Genomic DNA, 13,455 nt, shown 5'->3' on the forward strand with positions numbered 1-13,455 from the left:
AACGTTGGCTCAGAAAATCCAGCTGGGGGACCGGAGAAGGTTCAGCAGGTAAGAGTGCTTGTCACACAAACATGAGAGCCTTGGCACCCATTTGCGTTGGATTCCCTGGCAGCCACCTAAACAGCTGGGCTTGGCCACACACACCTGTAGCTCCAGTCCTGTGGAGAGAGGAGACCAGAGAATTGCTGGGGCTGGGGGGCAAAAATGGTAGCTTTGGGTTCCAAGCGAGATTCTATCTCAAGGAATGACGTGGCTTAGTGATAGAGGAGGGTAACCATTGTTCTCCTCCGGGCTCCACGCATGTGCATGTGGGTGTGTGCACACACGGGCTCACACACATACGTACACATAGACACACACTTGCATGCGTGCACACACACGTGCACACATATACACAGTAAGCCTATTTGGGTCCCATCTTCCCCTTAGGTCTCACCTTGGTCCATATCCCCTGCTGCCCCCTCTGCTCCAGCTACAATGGCCAAAGCGTCTTCTTTAGTCCCTCTACACTTCCCCCCATGGGGCCTCCCTCCGCCACGGCCATTCCCTCTGCCGGGCATGTCCTTCCCAACCCTCTCTGTGGTGACTCCAAGTTTCCATCCAGGTCTAATCCCAAGCGGCCCTTCCCAGAGCAGCGGCCCCGAGCCACGTCTGGCAGCTGCACTCCTCAGTCTGTCACACTGGCCCAAGTCAGCTCTCCTGAAGCTACTTCATTCTGCTTGGTATATTTTTTATCGCTTTTTTTTTTTTTTTTTTTGAGAGAGAGAGGGAGAGAGAGAATGGGTGCACCATGGCCTTCAGCCACTGCAAACAAACTCCAGATGCATGCACCCCCAATGTATATCTATAGCTTATTGTTTTGTTTTGCTGGGCTGACTCCTGTCCCTCCTCCAGAAGAAAAGCACTAGGAGTTTGTTTGTTTTTGTTGTTGTCGATGTTTTATTTTTCTTGCCTTGCCCCAGAACCTGGGGCGTTGCCTGACATCTAGCAAACACTAAATGCTGCCGTAGGTGTTGAGTAAGCTAACGCACAGTGAGCATCTTGAGCACCTGTGAGACGCTGTGAATCTTAGAGTCTGCATCTGAGATGTACCCAGAGGCTCTTGTTCAGAAGGTTTGGTCCTCAGCAGGTGACTCTCTCTGGGGAGGCTGTGGCCCCTTCAGGGGTTGGGGCCTGGCTGATAGAAGAATGTCACTAGGGTGAGCTTTGCTTTTTGAAGGCTAAACCCAATCCCTAGTTTCGGTCTCACTCTCTGATCCATGGTCCCCCATGATGTGAACAAACAGTCTTCGCCTCATGTCGCTGCCACCACGAACTGAGCTGTTCCACCCTGACTTTCCTGCCGCGATGGAATGAAACCCTCTGAGCTCCTGAGCCCTTGAGTTGGTTCTGTCAGGTCTATTTTGGTCACAGCTACAAGAAGATGACTAAAACAGTGTAGTCACTGTTTATGACTCGTCCCCAAACTCCCTTCAATGGAGGTGGTACCACTGTCCCCATTTCTTTCTTTCTTTTCTTTTCTTTTTTTTTTTTTTGGTGAAACTAGTGTTTTTGTTGTTTATTTTTATTTATTTATTTATTTGAGAGCAACAGACAGAGAGAGAAAGAGACAGATAGAGAGAGAGACAGAATGGGTGCGCCAGGGCTTCCAGCCACTGCAAATGAACTCCAGACACGTGCGCCCCCTTGTGCATCTGGCTAACGTGGGTCCTGGGGAGTCGAGCCTTGAACTGGGGTCCTTAGGCTTCACAGGCAAACACTTAACCGCTGAGCCATCTCTCCAGCCCCACTGTCCCCATTTCACAGTGAGAACCCTTAGCTCAGGTGAGGCACTACCACCAGCCGATGAGCTGCAGAGTCCAGAATCAAAGGCAACCTTGCATGCCTTGGTACGCAAGTGCACAAGCCGTCCCCCAGCGTCCTCTCCACTCCGATGCGTGCCCTCCATCGTAGTCCTTGATCTTAGCAAGGCCCTTGCTCAGGAAGCTGCTCTGTCCCTGGGGTCTGATCCACTTCATGCCCTGACTCCTGGCTGAGGAGCACGAGTGGAGCCTCTCAAAGCCTTGCTTCCCACAGGGGCTGGCTGTCCAGGCGACTGTGCGGGGACTGTCCACCTCCACAGCCTCCTTCTCTGGCTGCCACTAGAAGGACAGCCTCCCGGGCCATACGCCACTGAGCTGTAACAGACCCCTGGTTCTTTGTCACAGCAACACATTTCAAAATAAGGACAGTGGCACTGGGGCTGGGGGTATGGCTCACTGGGCAAAGCGCTTGCCATACACGCATGAGGACCCAAGTGCAGATCTCCAGAACCCAACATAAAAAAATAAAACTTCTGGCCATGTTTGTGATCCCAGCACTGTGGAGGCAAAATCAGGACACTCTCTGGGGCTTGCTGCTTAACTAGACTAGCCAAATCCATGAGCTCCAGGTTCAGTGAGAGATCCTGTCTCAAAAAAAAAAAAAAAAAAGGTGGAAAGCAATTGAAAAAGAAAATCCTGGACTGGAAAGGTGGCTAAGTGGTTAAGGCACTTGCCTACAATGCCTAACAACCTGGATTCAATTTTCCAGTACACACAGAAAGCCAGATGCACAAAGTGGCACACGTACCTGGAGTTCACTTGCAGTGACTAGAGGCCCTGGTGAACCCATTCATTTACTCTCTCTCTCCCTTTCCTTAAAAATAAATAAATATTTCCTTTTAAAAAGGGGACTCCTGGACATTGACCTCTGGCCCCACATGCATGCACAAGCCTACACACAGATGAACATGCATATACACCTACACACATACACGCGCGTGCACACACACAATTCACACATAAAAGAGCAGTAACACCAAAATGAAGAAATAAATAAATAAATGCTTCAAGTTTAACAGTTTTTCTGACTTGATCTGAGCTAATTCTCTTAAGAATAGGGACAGCAGGGCTGGAGAGATGGCTTAGTGGTTAAGCACTTGCCCGTGAAGCCTAAAATCCCTGGTTCAAGGCTCGATTCCCCAGGACTCACACAAGTCAGATGCCCAAAGTGGCACATGCATCTGGAGTGCATTTGCAGCTGATGGAGGCCCTGTTGTACCCATTCTCTCTTTTTCTCTCTCTTTCTCTCTCTCCCTCTTTCTCTGTGTCTATCTGTTGCTCTCAAATAAATGAATAAAAATAACAAATTTTGTTTTTTAAAAAAGAATAGGGACAGCAGTTTAAGCTTTTTAAATCTTGGTGGTGGTTCAATGTCAACATTTTAGAGAGAGGGTCAAGACAGAGGACTTCCAGCTTCCTTCGCTCCTGACACAAACTCCATAAAAATAAGAGGAAATGTACTTCTTACCCTAGCCTATCTACAATGTTGTGAGGGGAAGAGGCTGTTTCTCATGGACTGAGTGCTTTGAAGAGTTTCCCTGAGATTTGGTTTAGATGCTATCCGATATAAAAAAAATATATATTTTCAAGGACAGAGAAAGAGAAAAAGAGAGAATGGATGTGCTAGGGCCCCTGCCACTGAAAACAAACTCCATACACATATACTACCTTGTGCATCTGGCTTAAGTGTATACTGGGAAATCGAACCCTGGTCATTAGGCATTGCAGGCAAAAGCCTTAACCACTGAGCAATCTTCCCAGCCCTGCCCACCTTGCCTTGAAACAGAGTCTCTCACTGGTCTTGAGCTCACCAACAAGGGTAGACTGGCTGGTCAGAGAGCCACGGGGATCCTCCTATCTCTGCATCCCCAGTGCAAGGATTACTGATGTGCATCATTATGCTCGGCATTAAAAAAAATTTTTTTTGTTTATTTTTATATATTTATTTGAGAGCAACAGACAGAGAGAGGAAGAGGCAGAGAGATAGAGAGAAGAGAGAGAATGGGTGCGCCAGGGCCTCCAGCCACTGCAAACAAACTCCAGATGCGAGCGCCCCCTTGTGCATCTGGCTAATGTGGGTCCTGGGGAACCAAGCCTCGAACCGAGGTCCTTAGGCTTCACAGGCAAGGGCTTAACCGCTAAGCCATCTCTCCAGCCTATACTCAGCATTTTTGTGTGGGTTCTGAGGATCAAATCCAGGTCCTCGAGCTTGTGGAGCAAGCGATGCCCACCCCAGCATCTCTCCAGCCCTTGCTGCTACCATGGAGTCCTTATCACTGGCTTTGCCAGTTGCTAGTACTTAGCTCATTTCAGCTCAGTCACTTCAGTTCTATGATCTAAAAACAGAGTCAGGGCTGGAGAGATGGCTTAGCCGTTAAGGTGCTTGCCACTCAATGCTTAAGGTCCCAGGTTCAATTTCCCAGTACCCAGTAAAACATGCACGAGGTGGTGCATGTGTCTGGAGTTCATTCGCAATGGTTAGAGGCCCTTGGTGTGCCTATTCCCGCCCCCCCTCCTGTCTCTCAAATAAGTAAATAAATTAAAACGATTTTTTTACAAATGGGGTAATTCTGCCATCCGACATGCTGGCTTATTGTGAGGATCCACTGAAACAGTAAGAGACAAGATCAGCCAGGTGTGGTGGCACACACCTTTAATTCCAGCATTCAGGAGGCAGAGGTAGGAGGATCGCCATGAGTTCGAGGCCACCCTGAGAATACAGAGGGAGTTCCAAGTCAGCCTGAGCTAGAATGAAACCCTACCTCGGAGAACCAAAAAATAAAATAAAATAAAAAATAAAAAAGAGTGAGCAAAAGAGAGAGATCATAAGACCTCACCCACCCATGCCTGGCCTATGTCTCAGCCATGAAAAACATTCAATAACCCGATCATTCATCCACCTATAGAGCTAATCAGGAATGAACATTGATCTTTCATTCTCCAAAGCAGAGGTCTCAGCCTGAATGTTTTATTATTTTGTTTTATTTATTTATTTCAGAGAAGAGAGAGAGAGAGAAGGAATGAATGGGCATGCCAGGGCTTCTAGCTGCTGCAAAGGAACTCCAGATGAGAGTGTCACTTTGTGCATCTGGCTTACATGAGCTCTGGGGAACTGAACCTGGGTTGTTAGGCTTCGCAGGCAAGTGCCTTAATTGCTGAGCCATCTCTCCAGCCCAACATATATGTTTTTTAAATTAATTAATTTATTTATTTGAGAGAGAGAAAGGAATGGCTGCACCAGGGCCTCTAGGCACTGCAAAGGAACCCAGACGGATGTGTCACTATGTGCATCTGTCTTACATGGGTTCTGGGGAGTTAAACCTAGGTCCTTAGGCTTCCCAGGCAAACGTCTTAACTGCTAAGCCATCTCTCCAAGCCCAGCCATCCTGTTTTGATAGCCCCTTTGTTAATCACCCTACAACAGAGTTTTTTTTTTCTCTCTCTCTCTTTTGCCCTTCAAACGCACATAACCCAAGGAGGGAATCGGGGAAACGTAGGGGTATAAGAAGTCCCTGGATTCCCTCCAACTTCCCGCCAGCTGCCAAGCCTTGACAGGATCTGCTTCTGGAGGGGCTGTCTCCCATCTGGCTGCTTGAGGACCTCGCCGATTAGGGACATCAGAGGCAGCCACTTCAGCCTGCTTGCAGGCAGCAGGATGCTGAGTGGCAGGAGGACCACTTGCCGAAGCTAAAATTAACAGGCCTCTCAGGGTGGAGGGTTTTAATTTAAAAATTCTACAGAATTATTCCTGTAATTCCACTACTTCTTGGTAATCACTTTCCCCTGTGCTGCCCTGAGGTTGTAGCTACAGCTTATTCCACTGATGGTCTCAACAGCCTGGGGTACTCAGGATTGGCGATGGCACTTTGGGACTCCGAAATGAGATGGTTGGGTGCACTTCTGGTCTTGGTTCTGGGGTCCCATGCTGCTCAAGCTAGGCATTTCTGTGGGCCATCCCTCCCTGGTATTTGTTAGGTACCAGCCCTGCACTGTTGGAGCTCCCCAGCACCCCAAACCCACATCCCACCTGTCTGTAAAGACCACTTCAGGAAGCCATGGCTCTGAGCTCATCTCCTCTTCCATTCTCCTCATTTGTGCCTAAGTACTGGCTCTGAGTACTCTAGCCAGGATGCTGGGATACCCTGCATTGGCACACAGTGTGCCTTGGCCACATCTGTCACTCTTACCCATTCAGAGACCATCAGGTAGACCTTCATTCTGCCACAGCTCATGTTTTCTGACTTCACAATGTCTCTTGACTATTGTGCCATCCACACAGCAGCTCAGATGTCCTGGAATATTACTACCCAGCCCTCAGAAGTCCCTCAGCTAATACAGCAAGAGCTGTGGTATGAATACAACAGCTCCCTTGCTGCTCAAGATTACCCTGTAGTGGGCTGGAAAGATGGCTTAGCGGTTAAGGCACTTGCCTGCGAAGCCTAGGGACCCAGGTTCTATTCCCCATGACCCACATAAGCCAGATGCATTGGGTGGCGCATGTGTCTGGAGTTCGTTTGCAGTGGCTGGAGGCCCTGGTGCTCCCATTATTTTTTCCTCTTTCTCGCCCCTTCCCTCTCTCTCTGAAATAAATAAATAAAATATTTTTCTAAAACATATCAGAAGGAAGATTACTCCATTGTGTGGAGGGGGTGTATGTAAACATGTACGTGCAGATGCACATGCTCACTGCACATACATGCAGAGGCCAGAGGAGAACGTAGGGTGTCTTCTATTGATCTTCCACCTCCATTCCTTGAGATAGAGTCTCACATCAAACCTGGGAGCTGCCAGTTTGTGGTCAGTCAGACTGGCTGACCAGTGAGCCCCAGCGATTCTTCTATCTGCCTGTCCTTGCCTCAGGACATGGTGTGGCCATGCCCGGCTTTTTATGTGAGCCTTGGGGAATGAACTCAGCTTCTTGTGCTCACATAGCAAGCACCCGGACCTGCTGAACCATCTTCACAGCCTCCATTTAGCAACATTCTACGCTGTCCTCTGAGATTCACGAGAGAACCAAGCTCTGTAGTAACTGACTGGGTCCTTGAGGAACTGCCTCTTTAAGTATTTTGTTTATTTATTTGAGAGAGAGAGAGAGAAAGGACGCACCAGGGCCTCCAGCCACTGAAAACGAACTCCAGTCGCATGTGCCACCTTGTGCATCTGGCTTACATGGGTACTGGAAAATTGAACCTGGGCCCTTAGGCTTTGCAGGCAAGTGCCTTAACCGCTAAGCCATCTCTCCAGCCCCGTGGACTGCTTTCTTATCCTCTCTTGCTCCCTCACTCCACCACCTTCACCTGCTAAATTGAATTCTCCTCTTAAGTCTTTATCTTGAGGTCACTGAGTGATTACTTAAGGATTCTTTCCTCCCACTGAGCTCCATGTCCATCCATCTCCAAAGCCTTCCACCTTAAACAGCTACACAGCTGGACCTCTATGCTTCCTTCCTGCTGCAACTGCCTCAGCCCAAGCCACCGGTTCCTGTGCTCTGGACCACTGCCCAGACTCTCCGCCTGTCTCCCAACCTCCCATCTTCCTCTGAAATTCATCACATGGCTGCAGCAAGGTGATCCTTATACAAGAAACCTTGTTAGCCATGTCTCTGCTTAACTCTTCATTGATTCATTATGACTTCCAGGAAATAGACTAGCTTATTTCTCAAGAGCCTCTATCCCAACACCTTTCTCATGGTGTCCATTGAGCCCAGGATGCCCAGCCTCAGTGACCACCTCCATGGGTCACCTTGACAGTCAACCTGATTAAGTTGAAAGTCATCTGGAAAATCAGTAAAGCACACTTCTAGATGGGTCTATGAGAGTGTAGCCAGAGGTGACTGGCAGGTGGGGAAGGTCCAATCTGAACATGGCCAACACCATCCAAGAGGCGGGGACCTGGGTAGAGAAACAGAGGAAGAAGTGTGGGGAGGGAGGCTTCATACTCATACGTGCTCACACTTCTTAAGCTGGTGGGATTGTTGATCTCTGGTCATCAACTTCACAGGATTCAGAATCACTGTGGAAACAAATCTCTGGGAATGTCTGTGAGGGATATTCATGATTAGGTCAACCGAGGTGGGAGGACCCACCCTGACACTGAGCTGGGGTCCTGGAGAGAGCTGGCTGAGTGGCAGTGTATGTCACACTCTGCTTCCTGACTATGGACCGAATGTAATGAGCTGCCTTACACTTTACTAACCAGGCCTACCCTGCCACGATGAACTGTGACCTGGAACTGCAAGCTGAAAGAAACCCTTCCTTCCTAAAGTTGCTTCTGGCTGGACACTTGATCACAACAAGGCAAAAGTAACTAATACGGGGGGTAGGCTTTTGCTACCATTGTCACCCATGGAAGCTTCCAAACCTTCGCCCTCTGACTGTGCCGCATCATTCGTTTCTCTTATTCTGCCTTCCTGATTCTTGCCGTTAGAGGATCACCCAGCCTCTGGTGGTGAGAGTCAGTCTGAGGAATCCCCTCATAATTACATAAGTAATCCATCAGCTAGGTTACCCGGGAGAATGCTGAGTAACGCAAAAGCCTTCTCGGTGTTTTCTTCACAGCAGCTAGAATGGGGTGACTGGCTTCATCGGCCCAGGCTGTCATGAGAGAATGCCACAGGCTGGGAGGCTTAACCAGTAGAAAGTCATCTTCTCACCGTTCTTTTTCTGTTTTTTTCAAGGTAGGATCTCGCTCTAGCCAAGGCTGACCTGAAATTCACTATGTAGTCTCAGGGTGGCCTTGAACTCACGGTGATCCTCCTACCTCTGCCCCCCAAGTGCTGGGATTAAAGGCGTGCACCACCACACTCAGCCTCACCGTTCTTGAGTCTGGATGTCCAAGGTCGTGGTGTGGCCATGAAATGGGATTTATTTTGGGGGTTCAAACCTCAAGCCTGAGTTAGTGTCTGTTTTACTCAAAGAACTGAAATAAAAGAAGACTAAGGAGGACTTTTTTTGTTATTTTATTTTTGAGAGAGACAGAGAAAATGGGTGTGCCAGGGCCTTTTAAGCCACTGTGAACAAACTCCAGATCAGTGTGCCCCCTTATACACATGTGCAACATTGCACACTTGTGTCACTGCAGCTGGCTACATGGAAGCTGGAGATTCAAACGTGCATTCTGAGGATTATTTTTGTGAATTATTATATTCATTCAGGAGTCAAGAGGGGTGAGGGAAAATCCACTAACCAAAGAAGGGGGGATGGCAGGGAGAAACCTCCCTGAGAACTGAAGGCTGAAGAGTGGAAACATCCACATGGTCTAAGGGCCCACGTATATCCTTTCCCACCCCTGCTGCCAGGGTGGGAAGACCAAAACCTTACCAGTGGTGAAAACCTCAGCTGCTGAGAGATGAACAGCCCAGGAGTTGGAAGAGAAGGAAAAACCCCACTACCAAAAGCCTCGTGAGAAACCAGGCTTTTATCCTGGGCCTGGGGCTGAAACCGACAGAAATCAGCACACCTGGTTGCAACATCTGGAAGGGGCTGGGCTTGAACACACGCCCCTGAGTCATTCCAGCTCTATAGCCACTGAAGATAGTAAGGCAATATGTGAGGTAATTTCCCTCCCAGGCAGACATGGTTTCTTCCAAGGTTCTTTTCATGACTCGAAGATGGCATCCTCACCTGGTCGCCCCTCAGTCTGTGTGATCCTGTTCTGATCTGCTCTTCTTATAAGGACACCAGCTGCATTGACTTAGGGACCATGCACACGACCTCATTTTACCTCAGTTTTCTCTCTAAAGGGTCTGTTGTCGAGTGTGGCCGTGCTCTGTGGCACTAAGGGTTGATTTCAAAGTAAGAACTTGAAGGTGGAATGAGCACAGTTCAGCCGATTGCAATTCCTTTCTTCTCTTTGTTCCCACAGCTCCCTCCGTGGCTCCCACACGTCCCTGTTACCTCACCTTCTACTGGAGTCTGCACACTTCTTTCTCCACAGCCAGACAGTCAGTGAGGCTAAGACTGTCCACGTTCTACTCCCTTCTGGCACCTAGAACTCAGCTTGCACACGGTATGTACTCAGCAAGTATCTGCAAAGTCCTCCATGAAGTTCAGTGGTGATGAGGATGAAGGCCTGAATACTCAGCTTCAGAATGACCCGCAGCGACAAGGTGGAGGTGCAAAGGGCAGTCAAGGTGCTCACCTGCAAAGCCAAAGGACACAGGTTTGATTCCCCAGTATCCTCATAAAGCCAGATACACAAGGTGGTGCATGAATCTGGAGTTTGTTTGCAGTAGCTAGAGGTCCTAATGTGCCCATCCTCTTTCTCTCCCTCTCTCTCTTTGTCTCTCTCTCTCAAATAAAAAAATAAATAAATAAATGAAATAAAAAATTTTTTAAAGATGGATAAAGCCATGCATGGTGGTGCATGCCTTTACTTCTAGCACTGGGGAGGCAGAAGTAGGAGGATCACTGTGAGTTCTAGGCCACCCTGAGACTACATAGTGAATTCCAGGTCAGCCTGGATTATAGCGAGGCCCTACCTCAAAAAAAAAAAAAAAAAAAAATGCTGTCGGTGCAAGATGGTGATGCAGGGCCATTCTGCAACATGCCCCGTTTCTCCTGTCTGGGACATCATCCCATAGTTTTTTTTTTTTTCTCTTCCCCAGCTGGTGGCCCCAAGCCAGATCAATGTGACGAACATCCCAACAGCGTTCCCACCACTCACCTGCCCATTCCTGATAGAGCCACCAGAGTCCTTTCTCACCAGGAAAGGACCATTCATCTTGTCCAGGTTTGAGGGCTGGTGGAGTGGTGGAGACAACCCTATCACATCCTGTCCAACTTTGGCCAAGTAAGTGATGTTTCTCAGTGACTTCTGGTGACCATTTCAGAAATGGCTGGAGGTTTTCTTTGTTTTTGTTTTTGTTTTTTTTTCCTTCATTGATCCTCTTGTCAGCTACCATCAAGCCCTAATTACAGAACTCCATTTCCCCCAGCCTCCCTGACAAATAGATAATGGTCTGTAAACAAACATGAGCCTGCATCCAAGAAGCTGTGTGTGTGTTGGGGGGATGACTCTTGGAGCAGGAGGCAGCGCACGGCTGAGACCCGGGCTACGCGCCGCAGTGAGTGGCTAGTGACGGTTCTGCCATTAGCGTCTGTCAGCACGTCTGTGGAGATGGAACTGATGGGTAGCGTGTTGCCCAATATGGCCAACACCAGCCACCCCCGGTTACTGAGCACCTGAAAAGTGGCTGGTGTGACCAAAGAACTGGGTTTTTGTTTGTTTCTATGTTCATTAGGGCAATTTTTTTTTTCCTTTTTTGTTTTTTGAGGTAGGGTCTCAGTCTAGCCCAGGCTGACTGGGAATTCACGATGGAGTCTCAGGGTGGCCTTGAACTCATGGCGATCCTCCTACCGCTGCCTCCTGAGTGCTGGGATTAAAGGTGTGCGCCACCAGGCCTGGCTCATTAGGGCAAATTTAAGTAGCTACATGTAGCTAGTGGCGACTGTTGACAACGTAACTAAGAAGGCGGCCATGCTACCCTCGGAGTCTGTCTTTCCTCTCCTGTAAGATTACAGGCTCCAACGTGGTTAAGACTGCACCAGCAACTTTAACAGGCAGCTCCATGGCACGGTGGCACTTATTTCTTCTTTTTTGATTTTTTTTGGGGGGTGTGTGTACCATATGTGCTATGTGTGATGTGGTGTGTGTATGCAGATGTGTGTGCACACCTATGGAGGCCTGAGGAGCATGTGGATGTGGCAGAGTGTCCTATTTCTCTGCTGCAATGTTTTTAAATATATTTTATTTATTTATTTATTTATTTATTTATTTATTTATTTATTTATTTATTTAAGAGACAGAAAGAGGGAGGAGGAGAGAGAGAGAATGGGTGCACCAGGGCCACCAGCTACTGCAAACGAACTCCAGACACACATGCGCCTCCTTGTGCATCTGGCTTATATGAGTCCTGGAGAATCGAACCAGGACCCTTTGGCTTTGGAGGCAAGTCCCTTAACTGCTAAGCCATCTTCTCCAGCCCTCTACTGCAATGGTTTCTGGAGACTGAGTCCTCACTGAACTTGGAGCTGCTTTTTTTTTTTTTTCTGGGTGACCTGTGAGCCCCTGCAATACCCTGGTCTCTGCCACCTCTCTAGGATTGAAGTTAAAGGGATTCATGGCCATGCTTAGCTTCTTATATGGATGCTAGGGACCGAAATCAGGATGTCATTCTTGCATGGTAAGACTATTACCCACTGAACGATCTTCCTAACCCTCTTGTAATATTTTGTGTGTGTGTGTGCATGTGTATGTGCACGCATGCATGTTCATGGAGGCCAGAGGACAACCTCAGTGTCCTTCTCAGGATTGCTGTTTACCTTTGTCTTTTCTGAGACAGGGTCTTGTGGTCCCAGGGCTCGCCGATCAGACCAGACTGTCTAGTCAACAAGGCCCAGGGGTCTTCCTCTCTCCACCTCCCCAAGCTGCAATTACAGGTGTGTGCCACCAAGCCCTGCATTTTTATGTGGGTGCTGAGGGTCCAAAGTCAGGTTCCCACGCTTGTGAGGCAAGAGCTTCACCAAGCGTTGTCCTCAGCCCTTCAGAAGTTTATCTCTTGTCCATGTGACAACCTAGGACATGTCCCCTCCAGGATTCTGGTTGGTGAGCCCTGGTGACTCTGACACATCATCCTTCTTGTTACCCCCAGTTCTCAGGAAGAGGAAGACGAGCAGAAACTCTGAGGATAGGGACTTTTCTCTGGAGCAATTTCAGCGGAAATTTGCAGCATCATTCCCATTCTTCCTTTGCAATAACTTTGAAATAACTGCAAGGCATGCCGAGAGATTGAATGCCGCCTGGCGAGGCACCTCTGGCCTAGCTGAAACTCTGTTGCTGAGGTCAAGGGAAGAATATATTCCGAGGGCAGATAACTAGACACCACCCTTACATGGGCCAGAAAAGGTGCAGTGGCAGCTGCTGTAAGGGTTGAGTGATGTCCTATATAGAACATAGCTGCTAGTGAGGCCGACACAGCCCTGGCATCCAGTGGGTTAGGACAGTGAGTGGTTCTAGCTCTGCTGATCTCAGCTGGGCATCTGTCATTTGCTGGTCATCTGGTGACTGACTGATCTTGAATGACCCTGCTTGGATCATCTAGCCTTGGCTCCATGTCATTTCTTACCTTCTGGCTGGTTTAGTGGCAGGGTTCTAGGAATGTAAGGGAACCCATAGGTGGCCTTTGAATTTTGGGATCTAGACTGTCCCACCAAGGCACATGTGTTTTAAAGGACTGGTTCTGCATGCAGTGCTATTGGGAGGTGGTGGAACCTTTAAGACATGGAAGAGGATGCAAAAATCCCATGGCACAAGGGTGCAGACATTGGGAAAGGCCTACATGGAGCCCTTTCTGCAAGCAGTCTACCGTAAGTGTCCATAGTAGACAGTTCCACGTTGCTGGCACGAACATCCAACCAAACACAGCTTTATGGGAGGAAGGGATTTATTTCAAGCTTGCGGATCCAGGGGAAGCCCCATCAGTGGCACAAGAAGCTGCCTCCCATTCGTAAATCCAAGCAGAGAGAGAGACATCAGCATCAGCCAGCAAACACCAACAAACCAGCAAGCACAAAATCCAGCAGCCAGCAGGACC

The sequence above is a fragment of the Jaculus jaculus genome, chromosome 13 (genome assembly GCF_020740685.1).
Source record: "Jaculus jaculus isolate mJacJac1 chromosome 13, mJacJac1.mat.Y.cur, whole genome shotgun sequence".
NCBI lineage: Eukaryota > Metazoa > Chordata > Mammalia > Rodentia > Dipodidae > Jaculus > Jaculus jaculus.